Source organism: Mixophyes fleayi, chromosome 4 (assembly GCF_038048845.1).
Source record: "Mixophyes fleayi isolate aMixFle1 chromosome 4, aMixFle1.hap1, whole genome shotgun sequence".
In the NCBI taxonomy this organism is placed as follows: domain Eukaryota; kingdom Metazoa; phylum Chordata; class Amphibia; order Anura; family Limnodynastidae; genus Mixophyes; species Mixophyes fleayi.
The window spans coordinates 316,972,755-316,991,337 of record NC_134405.1 but is presented as its reverse complement, the minus strand read 5'-3'; the positions used below and the strand labels follow the sequence as shown (position 1 = coordinate 316,991,337).

The window sequence follows — 18,583 nt, the reverse complement described above, 5'->3', positions numbered from 1 at the left end:
AAAATCATGGTTCTGCATTCCCACCTCTCCCATGTCTTACACACACACATGGGACACACAGATACACACACATACACACACACACGGGACACACAGATACACAAACACACACACACACACACATGGGGCACACAGATACAGACACACACACACACACACGGGACACACAGATACAGACGCACACACACACGCACACACATGGGACACACAGATCACAAACACACACACACACACACATGGGGCACACAGATACAGACACACACACACATGGGGCACACAGATACAGACACACACACACACACGGGGCACACAGATACAGACGCACACACACACATGGGGCACACAGATACACACACACACATGGGGCACACAGATACAGACACACACACACACGCACACACATGGGACACACAGATACACAAACACACACACATGGGGCACACAGATACAGACACACACACACACACACACATGGGGCACACAGATACAGACGCACACACACACGCACACACATGGGACACACAGATACAGACACACACACACACACACACACATGGGGCACACAGATACAGACACACACACACACGGGGCACACAGATCACAAACACACACACATGGGGCACACAGATACAGACACACACACACATGGGGCACACAGATCACAAACACACACACACACACACATGGGGCACACAGATACAGACACACACACACATGGGGCACACAGATACAGACACACACACACACACACACACACACACACACACATGGGGCACACAGATACAGACATACACACACACGGGGCACACAGATCACAAACAAACACACACACACACACACATGGGGCACACAGATACAGACACACACACACATGGGACACACAGATCACAAACACACACACACACACACATGGGGCACACAGATACAGACACACACACACATGGGGCACACAGATACAGACACACACACACACACGGGGCACACAGATACAGACGCACACACACACATGGGGCACACAGATACACACACACACATGGGGCACACAGATACAGACACACACACACACGCACACACATGGGACACACAGATACACAAACACACACACACACACATGGGGCACACAGATACAGACGCACACACACACGCACACACATGGGACACACAGATACACAAACACACACACACACACATGGGGCACACAGATACAGACACACACACACACACACACACATGGGACACACAGATACAGACATACACACACACACACACGGGACACACAGATACAGACGCACACACACACGCACACACATGGGACACACAGATACACAAACACACACACACACACATGGGGCACACAGATACAGACACACACACACACACACACACACACATGGGACACACAGATACAGACATACACATACACACACACGGGACACACAGATACAGACACACACACACACACGCACACACATGGGACACACAGATACACAAACACACACACACACACATGGGGCACACAGATACAGACACACACACACACACACACATGGGACACACAGATACAGACATACACACACACACACACGGGACACACAGATACAGACGCACACACACACGCACACACATGGGACACACAGATACACAAACACACACACACACACACATGGGGCACACAGATACAGACACACACACACACACATGGGGCACACAGATACAGACACACACACACACACACACACACATGGGGCACACAGATACAGACACACACACACACACGGGGCACACAGATACAGACACACACACACACGGGGCACACAGATACAGACGCACACACACACACATGGGGCACACAGATACAGACACACACACACACGGGGCACACAGATACAGACGCACACACACACACATGGGGCACACAGATACAGACACACACACACACACACGGGACACACAGATACAGACGCACACACACACACACACACATGGGGCACACAGATACAGACACACACACACACACACGGGGCACACAGATACAGACACACACACACACACACACACACATGGGGCACACAGATACAGACACACACACACGGGGCACACAGATACAGACACACACACACACGGGGCACACAGATACAGACGCACACACACACACACGGGGCACACAGATACAGACACACACACACACGGGGCACACAGATACAGACGCACACACACACACATGGGGCACACAGATACAGACACACACACACACACACACACACACATGGGACACACAGATACAGACGCACACACACACACGGGGCACACAGATACAGACGCACACACACACACGGGGCACACAGATACACACACACACACACACGGGGCACACAGATACAGACATACACACACACACACACACACGGGACACACAGATACAGACGCACACACACACGCACACACATGGGACACACAGATACACAAACACACACACACACACATGGGGCACACAGATACAGACACACACACACACACACACACACATGGGACACACAGATACACAAACACACACACACACACATGGGGCACACAGATACAGACACACACACACATGGGGCACACAGATACAGACGCACACACACACACGGGGCACACAGATACACACATACACACATGGGGCACACAGATACAGACATACACACACACACACACACGGGACACACAGATACAGACGCACACACACACGCACACACATGGGACACACAGATACACAAACACACACACACACACATGGGGCACACAGATACAGACACACACACACACACACACACGGGGCACACAGATACAGACGCACACATACACATGGGGCACACAGATACACACACACACACACACATATGGGACACACAGATAGATACACACACACACACACACACACATACAGCAGAGACTGAGAATAACATTCACTATGCAGAAATCTGTCTCTGTCAGTAAAGCACCTGTCTGTGTCTTGAGACATGCTGAGAATTATGTTGAGTAATGAAGAACTACTGGTGAGGGGAAGTTCCTCGATAAAGTTTTGCAACAACATCAGTCAATTAACTTCTACTTAACAGTGTGTCTCTATTACTATGTAAATAGCTTAGCTCAGCTTCTGCATTGGAGACAAATTTGATTGTGACAATTGATCACCAAGTGAGTTGGACTAGTATAACATACCATTGGATACAGTCCCACTTCACCCACAGCCCAATATACTACCAGTACTCTAATCCACTCTCTCATCATGTCCCACCTTGGCTACTGCAACCTGTCAAGGCATTCCCCTCACCCATATTCCTTGTTTCAATAAATCTTAAATGCTACAGAAAGACTAATCTTCTGCTCTCTCAACTCCACATCTGCTGCACCACTTTGCAGATTTCTACACTGGCTCCCTGTGTTCTCCAGAATCCAATTCAAGTGAATCACCCTTATCTACAAAGCCCTCAACAACAGCACTTCATAAATTTCAAATCTCATCTTAAAATACTCTTTCACTCCCCCTCTAAGATCTACATCTAACCTGCACCTCATCTTGTCTCTGGTAACCACCTCTCACTTCTGCCTACCAGACTTTCCCGTGCTGCTCTCCACTCATGGAATTCCCTAACATGCCCGATCAGGCTCTCCCACAGCCTTCAAATCTTTAAACATTCTCTGAAACCAATCTCTTTATTAGCTTACCCTACTCCCACCTATACTATCCACACTAAAACACCCTCACAACTGTCCCAATCTCCACTCTGACCACATGCGGTTCTCTTGTTTCAGCTGTGCCCTCTTCCAATTAGATTCTTTCATGAGCGGGCGCTCCCTACCCTTTGTTTTTCTGTTTGTATGTATCTTATCTACCTTGTATGTCCCTGTTTTATGCAGTTGCTTTTCATGTAGCTCTGTGCAGAACCGGCAAATTTATTTTGGCTGACCCTTTAAAAGGTGGCGGAGGGAGGTTGTGAGTGGGAGATGCAATCACAAACCACGATCACTTGCAATTTGTGCTTGGTCCTCCCACTCACACTCCCATCCACCCTTAATTTTGGCTAAATGGCGACCCTGTTCCAAGATCTGTTTAGGTAGGATTAAAAATATTTGAGCCAAATCTAAAGTCCAGGTCTGTTTCCAATCTTTGCCGCAAAAGCTGGAAAGCTAAGAGACAGGTCTATTTTGGCAGCACCAGATCCAGCCATTTGGCAATTTGGCTGAGCACCCCTCTTGTTTGGCTGAGTGTCCCTTCCTCACTGCGGCTTGGTAGTATGGTCAGAAGATGACCATACACAAAGGTCTACAGAGGAACAGAGGTCATATTCTGACTGCAATGACGAACATTCCCTATAGTAATTCTATTAAGTTACCTAGAACCAATGTGCAAAATCCCACCATTGACCAAACTATTGGTATTGCATTTTTTTTCCACAGGGTCATTCCAGACCACAGTGGCAGTCGCAGCAGGGATGTCCCAAGCCACCTTCAATATATCTCATGCAATATCACAGCATATGTGGCCAGTCTACAGTATATACAAGAGTATGTGATGTAATTCTCCAACTGACCTTTCCACTATAGTTTCCAAACTCCTCTGCCAGCAGCTGAGAGTTTGATAAAAGCAGAAAAGACATGTTATAAATTCCTAAAATAAGTTAACTCTAAGGGACAACATGTCCCCCAATTTAGCTGCTGCATAGTTCAGTTAAATGTGTATTTCAATATATAGTGAGAAATTGAAAAAGATTATCCTGAATAGTTTCCATTTCGCAAAGTGGATATTCAAGTGCAGAATATGCTGAGAATAAATTGCTCCAAGCTCCTTCTTGATCGAAAAAACAATATTTTAGCAAGGATTTTACGGCTGTTACATTTTTTACAACAGGCAATGAATATGTCTCTAATGCACTACTGGTTCCTGTCAGTCACAAATAACAAAACCAAGGTATAAATTATCCACTAGAGTCACAAGAGGATGCTTTCAAACTTTGGCAAGTTGAATGCCTTGTTCATTGCATTACAAAGAAATAACACATGTATACATTGAGGGGTTCTACTAACTGTGTTTGCTTAAGGAGTGCAACTGATGAAAACCTGTTTTACTCCTCTCCCTGAACACCCAATTACAATTTCTCTGCAAATCACTTAGCTTTCAGTCACAGATTGAAAACCTCTCTTGTAAGCAGTGATTCCACATGTCTGACAGACTCTGGAAAACAGGCAGCTTTCAATGCACAATTTACGATGACCACCAAAAGCTGAGATTCACGCAGTGATACAATGAAGTCGCTGGCTACGACTGACTAAGTCACATACACTAAAAAAAGGTATATGTTCAAAAAACTTGTTCCAAGCATCTAAGAAAGTCTACTGCAAGTAGAGTATAGATGGATTATTTTGTGACATCTAGCAATCTTATCCTTATGGTATGACTGATTTAGAAAGTGGATACAATTGACATTATTCAGAAACACAGTCATTAAGGGTAAATTTAGTCCCAAACAATCTGCAGAAGAGATAAACATGAGAGTTGGGGGAAATGTGGGGTAACACATTTAAACCATATTGTTTGTAGCTTGTCAAACATTGATAATGGAAGTAGCCTCATTCATTGAACCACAAACCTGCTATAGAAATGCCTCATGATAAAAATTACTAACAGGCAAACATTATCCAGTTCCCGACAGTATGAATGAAGTGACTATGCTCTAAGTACATGTAATGTGCATACAGTCATAAAAGATTGCTTATGTATGCAGTGTGTATATATATATATATATATATATATATATATATATATATATATATATATATATATATAATGTGTGTATATATATCCATGTTACCTAGAAAGGGCTTAATGCAATAATGTATAGAATAAGGGGGAGCTGTAGTTGATATTATCAGTCAATAAACACATTAGTCATGATCATAAATATGCCATCTGCTAAACAACAGTAATATCAGAGAAGGTGAAGTTGTGGATAATTGTAGATGCCACATTTATATAAACTGTACAAGTTGTAGCAACCATCAACAGCTGAGCTATTCCTGAGCTCAATATAACATTATCACATTCCTGATTATGTAATGTGGTTTCCAATACATTTCAAGCTACAGATATTATTCCCAATTAGTAGAGGCATGTATTCAGCAATTGGGAGTAAATCTGACTCTGCAAGACTGATCCCCATTTACAAGTACCTGTTTTCAGCATTAGGCACATTATCCGCCAAAATATCACCATACAAGTCCCAGATGAACATACTGATCTTGAGCTGAAGACATTGGTTGTTAGTTAATCATAAACTGCCACTAGTCAGAGTACACGTATCACAATTAAAGTTATATAGGAGGATTTGGAGAAAGGACATTGATTAGAATTTTTTCCCCCCAGTTAGTGATACTGGTTCCCAGTTGGCAGAATCTGAACAATAAACAAAATTTAAGTTTACAGCTTCTGGTCCAAGTAAATGCATAAATAACTATAGACATAAATTCCTATTTACATCCACACAGTATATAAGATTTATGCATAAATGTTCAGTACTATGCTAGGTATTATAGATACATAATCCAAAGAATTGATAGAATCCTTATCTTTATTTGTTTACAAAAATCGGGATTTTATACTGCTGTTTGCCAACTTGATGTCATATCTGAAGATACCGGTTTTGCAGATTTCCAGTTTATTTTACAAAGAGGAGCTGAGCAGAACTGAGCAGGTACATATACTGTATAGTTTCCCACTTAAAAAAAAATAAGCAATGATCCCCACTTTTAAATTTGGCACCCACTTTCTTTTTAATGATAGATGCATGTACAACTTAAATCACCTCCTGTCCTAGTTTCCGACACCAGGTCCCAGTTGTGAAATACAGATAGCCTGGAACAAGCGCAGATTACTAATTACACATGGCAGATCCCCAGTTAATGGCACTCCTACCCGCTGACAACAATTGGCAAGCAACCACTTAGTGCCATGGACAGCTCCCGTGCCCAGATGTGGGCACCAGCAATGATCCCCGGCAGACCAGTGATGCCCCCACAGAGGGAGAGGTAATCTCTTGGTAAATGTACTCACCACGATCTCCGGGCACGGTCTCTCTTCCCCCCCTATGGTCCGGTTATCCAGAAGCGGCGGCCGGAGGCTCCGGGAAAGTCCATGAGTAGCCCGGGAGCAGGACGGCCTCTGATCAGTCAGCACTCCCTCTGCTCTCCTCCCTCTGACTATCCTCCTCCTCTCCTTCCCTCCTTCATCACTCACCCTCCCCTCTCCGATCTCTCCCGCTGTATCCCTCCAATCTGCTCAGCCGGTGCCCTCTCTCCTACTATATATATATATTCTGTGTGCCCTGTGACTGCTACATTCCGTTATTTCCGATTGCCTCCTCTATCTACCATTACATTGTAAGCCACAGGATTCTATCATATATATCCTACCGCCCTCTATCTCCATCGGTGTCTTTTACATCCCCTTTCTCTCATGTGTCCTATTATATTTGATCCATTCGGTTTCTCTCAGTTATCTACCACTATCTGCTTTCCCCTTCGGGTTCTCTTCTGTATCTCCTACAATATCCTATTTCATTGATTCTTTCCCCGCATCTTCTATTATATATTAATCCTCCTGATCCTCTCCTCTGTTTCCTACAATGTCTTATACCCCATGATTCTATTTTCCATCTCCTATTTTATTGTCATTCTTCCAGATGCCCTCCTAAATTTTGTGCTATATCACATTCCTCCTGATTATCTGATCCAATATATCCAATTATATTCTATTGTTTATACTTCTCATACTATATTTAATTTTCCTGGTTTTGTTCTACATCACTTATTTCCTTTTGCTCTTTATTCTCTTCTCAATGTCCAAAAATACTCTGTCCCTCCTGGCTTTCTCCTCCATCTCCAACTGGATCTTATTTCTCCCGACTTGCCTCCATATCTTACTACCCCTAGTCCTCTGATGTCACTTTTCTATCTCTTACTATTGCATAGTCTTCTAATATAACTCATCCATCTTTTACTATCATCTAGTCCTCTGATGTCTCTTCTCCATCTCTTAGGCTGGGTACACACTTCAGGTTTTTCACCCAATTATCGGGCCAATCACACAATGAATGACCGTTCGGCCCGATATCGCATTAGTGTGTACGATTATAAACAGACTAAGGGCTAGATTTACTAAGCTGCGGGTTTGAAAAAGTGGGGATGTTACCTATAGCAACCAATCAGATTCTAGTTGTCATTTTGTAGAAGGTACTAAATAAATGAAAGCTAAAATCTGATTGGTTGCTATAGGCAACATCCCCACTTTTTCAAACCCGCAGCTTAGTAAATCTAGCCCTAAAAATCTTGTTCAATGATGGAACGGTGTTGTTCCAGTTCTACAGTGTATATGCACTCACAACCAGCAGTGTAGGCAGATGTCCATAGAGTTTACAGAGTCACAATCTTTTCAGCTTATGACAGATGAAGAGCATAGATCTGAGGGTAAATCTTTTAAAATGTCTATAGTATGTACATAGGAATCAGCATGCCAATCTGGACTTTCAGCTGTTGCTAAAATTGTTAACAATATCGTATCAGGAGAAATTTTCTGTAGTGTGTACCTAGCCTTACTATCTCCTAGTCCTTTGGTACTTTTACTCCATCTCTTACTATCTCCTAGTCTTCTGATATCTCTTCTCCTTCTCTTACTAACCCCTAGTCTTATGATATTTCTTCTACATCTCTTACTATCTCGCAGTGATCTGATATCTCTCCTCCATCTCTTACTATCTCGTAGTCTTTTGCTATTTTTAATTCATCTCTTACTATCTCGTAGACCTTTGCTATTTCTAATTCATCTCTTACTAGTCTTCTGATATCTCTCCTCTATCTCTTACTATCTCGTAGACCTTTGCTATTTCTAATTCATCTCTTACTAGTCTTCTGATATCTCTTCTCCATCTCTTACTAACTCCTAGTCTTCTGATATGTATTCTCCATCTCTTACTATCTCCTAGTCTTCTGATATCTGTTCTCATTCTCTTACTATCTCCTAATCTTCTGATATGTATTCTCCATCTCTTACTATCTCCTAGTCTTCTGATATCTCTTCTCCATCTCTTACTAACTCCTAGTCTTCTGATATCTCTTCTCCATCTCTTACTATCTCCTAGTCTTCTGATATCTCTTCTCCGTCTCTTACTAACTCCTAGTCTTCTGATATCTCTTCTCCATCTCTTACTATCTCCTAGTCTTCTGATATCTGTTCTCATTCTCTTACTATCTCCTAGTCTTCTGATATCTCTTCTCCATCTCTTACTATCTCCTAGTCTTCTGATATCTGTTCTCATTCTCTTACTATCTCCTAATCTTCTGATATGTATTCTCCATCTCTTACTATCTCCTAGTCTTCTGATATCTCTTCTCCATCTCTTACTAACTCCTAGTCTTCTGATATCTCTTCTCCATCTCTTACTATCTCCTAGTCTTCTGATATCTCTTCTCCGTCTCTTACTAACTCCTAGTCTTCTGATATCTCTTCTCCATCTCTTACTATCTCCTAGTCTTCTGATATCTGTTCTCATTCTCTTACTATCTCCTAGTCTTCTGATATCTCTTCTCCATCTCTTACTATCTCCTAGTCTTCTGATATCTCTTCTCCGTCTCTTACTAACTCCTAGTCTTCTGATATCTCTTCTCCATCTCTTACTATCTCCTAGTCTTCTGATATCTGTTCTCATTCTCTTACTATCTCCTAGTCTTCTGATATGTATTCTCCATCTCTTACTATCTCCTAGTCTTCTGATATCTCTTCTCCGTCTCTTACTAACTCCTAGTCTTCTGATATCTCTTCTCCATCTCTTACTATCTCCTAGTCTTCTGATATCTCTTCTCCATCTCTTACTATCTCCTAGTCTTCTGATATCTCTTCTCCATCTCTTACTATCTCCTAGTCTTCTGATATCTCTCCTCTATCTCTTACTATCTCGTAGACCTTTGCTATTTCTAATTCATCTCTTACTAGTCTTCTGATATCTCTTCTCCATCTCTTACTATCTCCTAGTCTTCTGATATCTCTTCTCATTCTCTTACTATCTCCTAGTCTTCTGATATGTATTCTCCATCTCTTACTATCTCCTAGTCTTCTGATATCTCTTCTCCATCTCTTACTAACTCCTAGTCTTCTGATATCTCTTCTCCATCTCTTACTATCTCCTAGTCTTCTGATATCTGTTCTCATTCTCTTACTATCTCCTAGTCTTCTGATATGTATTCTCCATCTCTTACTATCTCCTAGTCTTCTGATATCTCTTCTCCGTCTCTTGCTATCTCTTAATCCTCAAATATCCCCCCTCCCATATTTTAATCCTCTGATATCTCTCATCCATACCTCTGGATTCTCTTCTCCATCTCTTACTATCTCCAACTCAACTTATACCTCTTATCTGTCTCTTACAATCCCATAGTCCTCTGATATCTCTTCTCCATCTCCTACTATATCCTAGCCTCTGATTTCTCCCTCCATCTCTTACTATCTCCTAGTTCTCTGTTATCTCTTCTCCATCTCTTACTATCTCTTAGTCCTCTGATATTTCTTTTCCCATATCTTAATCCTCTGATATCTCCCATCCATACATCTGGATTCTTTTCTTCATCTCTTACTATCTCCTACTCATCTATACCTCTCCTCTATTTCTTACTATATCCTAGCCCTTTGATTTCTCCCTCCATCTCATTACTATATCCTAGTCCTCCTGCTTTTTGCTTCCATTTCCCACTGAATCTTATGCCTCCAGATTTCTCCTATATATCTTACTATCTCTTATCCAGGTAGTGTGAATGGCTCGTTTGTGCTTTGTTAGCAGTGACTGAATGACTTTAACCCCAACATCGTAAGAGAGCCGGTGTGGAGAGCTCCATGTTATACATTGTGGTGTGTTAGTAAATGTTATGTTCAAAGTAGTGGCACTATATCTAGTCAGAGCTTCCCAAAAGAGTCGGATGGGGGTACAGTTCCAAAAGCAATGATAGAGGTCAGCTGCATTAGAATCACATTTTGGGCATGTGTCACTAGAGGATAGTCCAATTGCATGTCTCTGGGATGAGGCGGAGTGTTAGCTGGAGTGTATAAAGTAAGTCTGTAGTTTTTAAAGTCGGGAGATGAGAGTTCCATTTCTGGAGGCTGGAGATTTCAGTATTGGGATCAAGATCCTTAGATGAGAGTTTTCTTGGAGGAGCCAATAAGGTCCTTCAGCATTGTGATGCCTGCTGGGCCCATCTGGAGAAGGGTAATGAGGATTCACCATTCTGAAAGTCTAAATTACCCAATAGGGGAAAAAATTAGTGAGTATGTGTGAGATAACTTCTGGCTTTTCTGGCTAATTCCCATGCTCGGCAAGTAGATAATATGAGTAGATTATCAACACTGTGACTGTGGAGTTTGTCTAAAGGAGCATGAAGAACATATCTGAGGGATAACTGAGCACAAAGTTGGGCTTCCAAAAAGACACCTGAATGCAAACTTTGATAGCATATCGTAGTTGACAGGCGATAGTGTAGTATATAAGGTTAGGCAGGTTAATGCCTCCTCTTTGGGTCGATTGCTGCAATTTGGAAAATCAATCCGTACTTTCTTGTTATTCCATATAAAATGTGTGATGCTAAAGCTCAGGGTTTGCAACTCCGACCTCTGTAAACGGAGAGGGGTCATTTGCATGATATGTAATATTTTGGGAAAACAGCACATTTGTATCAAATTGCAGCAGATTGCAAAAGAATGACATTCAAGTCTACAAATTTCTAAATCTCCTCCATTTCCCTATTCCATTTTTGATTCCTCCTAATTGCTCCTGCAGGGCCTCATTTAGAGTTGGGTGCAATTTACACTGAAATCGTAAGTGTCAATTGCATCCCGTAATTTACACAGTATTTCGAGTACTTAGAATACTGTGCAAATTGCACAAACACGCCTCTTTATCTGCCTTATGGGCCGTGTGCAAGTGTATCATGCACAGCGCCCTGTAAAGCAGATAATTAAATAAAAAGAAAAAATGTAAAACAAAAATAAAAATTGTTATTCCCCCCCCATACAGCACTAGGGTTGGTTGTGCTGTTTGGGAGGGGGTGCACCCCTTATTTTTTAAATGTAATTATTTTTTACTTTGTTTTCTAATACATCAAGGTCTCTTGCACCAGCTGAAAGCACCCGCAAAAGATACATCTCCTATAGACCTATTTGCGGTTGCTTTCAACTAAAATTAGAATGTAAAGTGCGTGAACACACCGTTCCATTGCTAGGCTCGCCCACTACCGCCCCCTTCCACCTCTCCAAGCGCAGAGAGGTGCATGCAAACTGAGACGGATGCTTTTTGCGCTCAACTTGATCCAACTCTAAATGAGGCCCACAGTCTACAAATCATATCCTGTTTTATGCTTACCTCTATTTTCCACTATTTCCTATTCCTTGAATTATATAATCTTCTGATTCTATATTTTATTTCACTTAGACACTAGTTTAATACCTTTTTCCTGTTTGGATCATTTCTCTTTTCTTTACGTTTCTTCATTAAAAAAGAATGGATTTTGTGATAATCAAGTATATCCCCCAGCAATGCCATCGTAGGACTCCCACTTCTCTAATTAACCATTACAAATGTACTCCTTCAAGGAGAAAATCTCTACCAAGCCTTCTTGTCATGATCCTCTTTCTTTCCTATCCAGAATTCTCATCTATTGCACCTGTACCTCTTTACTATATTTCCTTGCATAGGTGTCTGTTCTAGCTCTTCTGGGGGTAAATGTATCAAGCTGAGAGTTTTCCAGCTAGTTTGAAAAGTGGAGATGTTGCCTATAGCAACCAATCAGATTCTAGTTATCATTTGGTAGAATGTACTAAATAAATGATAGCTAGAGTCTGATTGGTTTTTCAAACCCGACGGAAAACTCTCAGCTTGATACATTTACCCACTGATCTCATAGCTCCTGTAGGTTTTCTCTCCACCCTTTGCTACTGCCAGTTCTTTCCTTTAAACACTATTTGTGATTATCCCATTTACCTAAACCCTAATGGTTCATGATTGGTTTCACATGATCTGAAGAAATGATAGCAGGTGACTACTAATGTTTTCTATTCGTCATTCCATGTTCCCCTTATTTGAACTTCACAATACAACTTTCTTGGTCAGTCTATGATGCAGTTTAGGGACAACCATTAAGGTCTCAAGGTCTTAAGGGTGATTTATAAAGGAACTCAGAACATTTCGTTTTACTCCAGTAAAAATCACACATTTACTCTAAAAAAATTAATTACATTTAAATTTAATAGATAGATAGATGGCAACAGGATGAGTATTGCAATCTCTAAATGCTTGCCCAACATTTTTGAGAGTAGACCTGAATGCATTTCATAAAAATGTAACAGCAACACACATGGTATAATGAGAATGTAAAACTTGCTTATTTCACAAAATGTTGACAATTTCATGTATCCTAAGTTACTTACTATTTTGGAAACATTTCAAAGTGACTATGATTATTTATATATAAATATTTAGTAAGTAACCATATTTTTCTTTGATGCAAAATATAAAGAAAGTTCAGAAATGTATTCAAACAGGTAAAAAGGAAAAAAAAGACATAGACATAAAATAGAGTTCGTTTGGGTTAATGGCTGTTCATGAACACACATTTGGGATGAAACATTTGCTGTAATCAGTAGTTTGAGTAAGAAAGCTAATGTAACTTAGAATCTTCTATAAAGACATGTGGATAATGATTATATAGTGAGGAACATTCAGATGTATTGTCTTCCACACGTTAGTAACTAGGTAACAGATGTACCCATACCTAAAAATGCACATCCTTTAATAGCTCTGCAGAGAGTTTAAAACAAATGGTTTGTCCATTACCGCTCGGTCTAGTTCACCTTTTTTAGTGAAGATTTTTAATCCATTAGCTCTATGCAATATTATTCTCTTGGAATATAAAAGACACATTGAAGATCTGTACAAATCGCTGGTATATGAACAATACCCTCAAGAAATAAATACATAATGTACAAAAGGATGATAACCCTGAAATATAAAGTGAAAATAAAAAATTATGTAACATCCACACATTTATAAAATATATATGTAAAAGTTCAAACAATAATATGACAAACCAGCAAGTCTTTATAGACTTTCATTGTGCTTCCACCTCCCCCAGAATCCCCATGTTACCTATACTCAGCTTGCTTTACAGCATCGCTAAAAGCTGTCAGAGTAGGGAGAGACCACATACTTCCTTTGCAGGGGGGGCAGGACTCGTAGGGTAGGGGGGCTATAGCCAGCACACTCCCTGCAATGGAAGTAATTCCACACTCCCTGCACCCACATAAGCAAACTGAGGGGGGGGGGGGTGGTTCCTAGTGCCTGGAAACCCCCCTCCAAGCCTGGGGCACTGTATAATTGAGGTGGCTGGCTGGACCCTGCTCCCGCTTCACACGGCTCTTCTTGAAAAGGGAGAGCTGCGTGCAGCTAACAGTAGTGCACGCAGCATTGCCCATGTATATTATGGGGATAGGAAGAGTTGGAGAGCAGCCAAGCACTGTCTAAAATGATAGCCACGCCACCATGCATGCTGGTCACACCCACTGGCAGCGTAGTATGGAAACCCCATCTACAAATCCTGCGTTTGCCCCTGACCCACTATCATCTCTGAAAATTGCAGTGAAGCCAGAACAGAGTGGGGGCCATGGGAGCACACAGAGTGCATTGTTGGCCCCCACCCCAGATATTCCTATTGGGCCAAGCGATGTACCTGGTCACATGGTTTCTTGGACAACTGAAACTTAGGTCAACCCCAGCTCTTTGTGTATGAACTGTATGCTGCAGCCAATATAACCACCCATTTGTAAAATTAAGAGCAACCCATGGGGCAAGCTCACCCTTGTCACTGGTAGTATTTTGTGAGGTGCCCCTGAAGCTACAGCCTCATCAGATCTCTTGTTTTTCAGTCCTCACGTGAGCTCAGTAGCTTGCTTAAGGGGGTTGTCCACTTTGGCGCTTTTATCTAGCCTATAGAGAAGGAATATCCCTCTTCTACTACACTCGCTGTTACCTGCAGCTCGGAAGCTGCTGGTTATGTACCGCCAATCACTGTAATTATCAGAACAGAATGATTACAATGGTCCAGTCCTACTGGACAGAGCGAAATAGACGTTTTCAACTTTATTGCTCCAGCCGGAGTGTGCGAATTGTGTCCTTCTTCTGCAATGACCGACAGATACACAGTCCGGCTCCTGGCTGCAGGTATCTTTGGGTGTACCATTGAAGGGATTGCGCTGTCACATGGATGGGCCGCACAAGAAAAGGAGGACTTGTTAAAAATTGGACAACTTCTTTCACATTTTAAATACAATGTCATGTTTATGGATGACCCAAAGATAATTCATGAGCATACCAGTGTTGTCTTCAGTTATGTTTTTCACCTTCTTATGGATCAACATAATGCGAAGGAGCAGCAGAAAGTGAACAGTGTATTTTATTCTAGTCTAATGACTAAGTGACTATGGATGTATGTGTCATTTTCTGGCCCCTTCCCTGGTGACTACACCACCTGAGAACAACGGCATACCGATGAATGCTCCCGCTCTGACTTCTCTTCACCGTCTCAAGGACTTGGTGATCAGCAGCTGTATTCAACATCATCATGATTTATTTATAAAGCGCCATAAAACTCTGCAGCGATGGAGTCGGTATAGCAAAATAATACATAGAAACAGAAGGTGCAGACATGAGAGAGGGTAGAGAGGACCACGCTCATGGGTGCCAGGGTTTAGGGGACATTTAAAACACTGAGGGGTCTATTTATTCTTATGCACTACTACTCGTTATGTATTGCTGCATGTATTGCAATTTATTATGCCGGGGCCACAGCAGAGACCCCCCCCCTCCTGTGAGAACAATCACCAGCGGCCTAGCACTCCCAGTGAATGCAAAAGGTTCAATGTGCGGCTAAAGTTCGAGCGCATGCAATGGTTTTAACTCAAGTGAAGCCTTTCCATTGTTACTGGACCCCATAGGAGAAAGTAGGCTAACTTCATTGTGATAAACCCCTAGCACTGCAGTCTCCATAGAATTCTATGAAGACTGCAGTAGGTTGATGCAGGAGAAATCTCTTATTTCTCCTGTGTTAACCCCTTCATAAATTGAGTGAAGACCTGCGATAGCCAATCTCAACAAACAACTGTTTTCTCTGGATTTTTTGGCTATCGCAATATGTTAAATAGACCCCAATCTGGTGTTACTCTCTCAAGAGAAGGGAATGCCGCCCCACCCCCACGCCACAGAAGGTAAAATATAGGGTGTGGGCATGGCAGTGCCTATGGGACGGGGGCAGGGACTGACAGGAAGGGGGGCCCTGCCTAGAGTGCCCAGGGGGCATGTGCCAGCCCTGGTCATGAGAGCTTGCAATCTATATTGCAGGTTACTGTTGCTGCCAATTTAGGGGCCTATTTATCAATAGAGCCTCAATCGTAGCACTAAGGCTAAACTTTTATCACTGCTTATCGAAACGTTAAAAATAAAATCGCAACTTACCCAGAAATTAATGCCAGGGCAACTGATCGATACTGACCCAGTAAGGGCTAAAGTACTACTTCGCTGGAACAGTCTTTGCAGATATCTGCATTCCTGTGCCAGCTTGCCAAATTTGACTTTTAGATCCAATAGTGTTGAAAGAAAATAAGTTTAACAATCAAATTTATTTAAAAAAAAATTAAATAAAAACCGTAATTCAATAAAAAATTATATATTCAAACAATATTTTTTTTATATTATTTAATCTGTTATTTCCGACTTGAGATTGCGCCAAAAGAACAGGTAGGCTTGGGGCAGCCCCTAATTAACAAACCTGTAAACAACAGGGAACAACAATATATATCCCCTACACATAATTGCAACAGTGCATTGAAGGGTGTTTATGTCTAACTTCAAATGAGGCTCAGTCTATTTCTAAAAATGAAATTTTTTTATATAATTGATTTTTATTATTATTTTTTAATAACTAATCTCCCACAACCGGTACTTCCTTTTTAGCTGTGGCATGTGTGCCAGCTGGTCATACTGACACTAGGATTTTGCAAAGAACACAATGCTCTGGCATCTCACACAGAATCTAGATTCTAACTAGTGTCTGACAGATAAAGGAAATAATCTGTTTCACTCCACTGACTCCACCTTTGACCCGGATATTAAGAATGTCAATTTGCTTCTTAGAAAGGTTATGAAAGTGTCAGACAAATGAAATTATTCTTTAGGCCTGTAACGTTAAACTGAACTTGTCGCAGAGAAATATAGAGGTCTTGTAAAGAACATTATGTATTCTTTCTGCTTTGTGCATAGTAAATTGGTAACTAATGTGAGTTCATGGCTTATTTAGAAAACAGTGCTGATGAACATGATTATATAATATTATATGCTCATGCTAGGTAGATTTTGAAGCTGTAATCTGAAAATAAGTAAAATATAAATCTTTGTTTCTTGCTGTCCATAGTATACTTTCCTTTAGCAAACCACGCCCTAATCTACTTAAACGATACTTAATTCGCCAAGACCACACCCATAATATACAGGCCACACCCCTTATGGCTGTAGGACGCCTGAACTATTGGCAGGCTTAAGGAAGAGGTTACAGGGTGGGAAAGTTATAAATAATTTATTGGGGTTTAGTTATTTGAATTTGGTCCAGGGTCCATCAGCATGTTCAAATTTAGATGATGTTCTAAAATAAATGCATTTTGTTTTTTTGGGGGGGTTTTTTTTGCATTATAGTTTCACTTTCCTTCTTACATATGCAAAAAATATATACTTGTGTCTCACTTGGGAGCTCTTGGCCCAATAGCAATTTTTAAAAGACTACTAAGATCCAAAATCTTCATTTCTAAATATAAGCCAATGAAAGTAAAAACATGAAGCTAAAATACAATGTGCATTGAGTATTACCTCCACATTCCATTACAGACAGCTAAAGCCAATCAGATGCCATTAGGTCAATGTCGTAAGGGCATCTGGTATATATGGCAAAAAGGTTTTCACTCAACTAAGCTGCTGTGACATCACAGTCCCTGCTCCTCTCTATGAATCCACCAATACATGGAGTGCAAGTTTTGGAAGTCTGCAACTCTTCCATTCCCACTCTGCTGGCTCTAGGCAATCTAAGGAACAGGAGCTTCCTCTTAGCAAGACCGCTTGCAGTAAAAGGGTGAAATAAATTGTGATAGGCATATTGAATGAAATCGGAGGCTGAGTGCCGGGTGACAGGGTCCCTTGGGGGCTCAGTGTTGCCATGTTGGTGGGGTGGGTGAGTCATATTGTGGCAGGTAGTGACTGCGCAGATCAATAGCTTCCTATTGGTCCGCACTGTTATACCGTACCTAGACTGCGCCCACAGAATCGACTTTTCACAAATCTGTGCACGCAGCCTGGGGCAGGCCTCAATTTGATGCTGTATCAATGCCAAGGTAGCTTTCAGAGGCCCTGGTCTTATTATATGTATGTTATCCAGCTTAGTAATACACAGCCTCGGATATATATTAATGTCA

General features: G+C 41.6%; 1 protein-coding gene across 7 annotated transcripts in view; it reads right to left on the bottom strand.

Moving 5' to 3' along the window:
* SGCD (sarcoglycan delta) overlaps window positions 1-18,583 on the bottom strand; it is a 495,352-nt gene that overhangs the window by 442,630 nt on the left and 34,139 nt on the right. For 2 of the 7 annotated variants that reach the window (XM_075210131.1, XM_075210137.1), the window contains exon 1: window positions 7,091-7,226. The exons of 3 other annotated variants lie outside the window; for them this stretch is intronic. The gene's annotated coding sequence lies outside the window, so the exon portion shown is untranslated. Of the gene's footprint in view, window positions 1-7,090; window positions 7,227-18,583 lie in introns of those variants that run through there. 2 more of the 7 variants (XM_075210134.1, XM_075210141.1) reach the window with 1 other exon arrangement.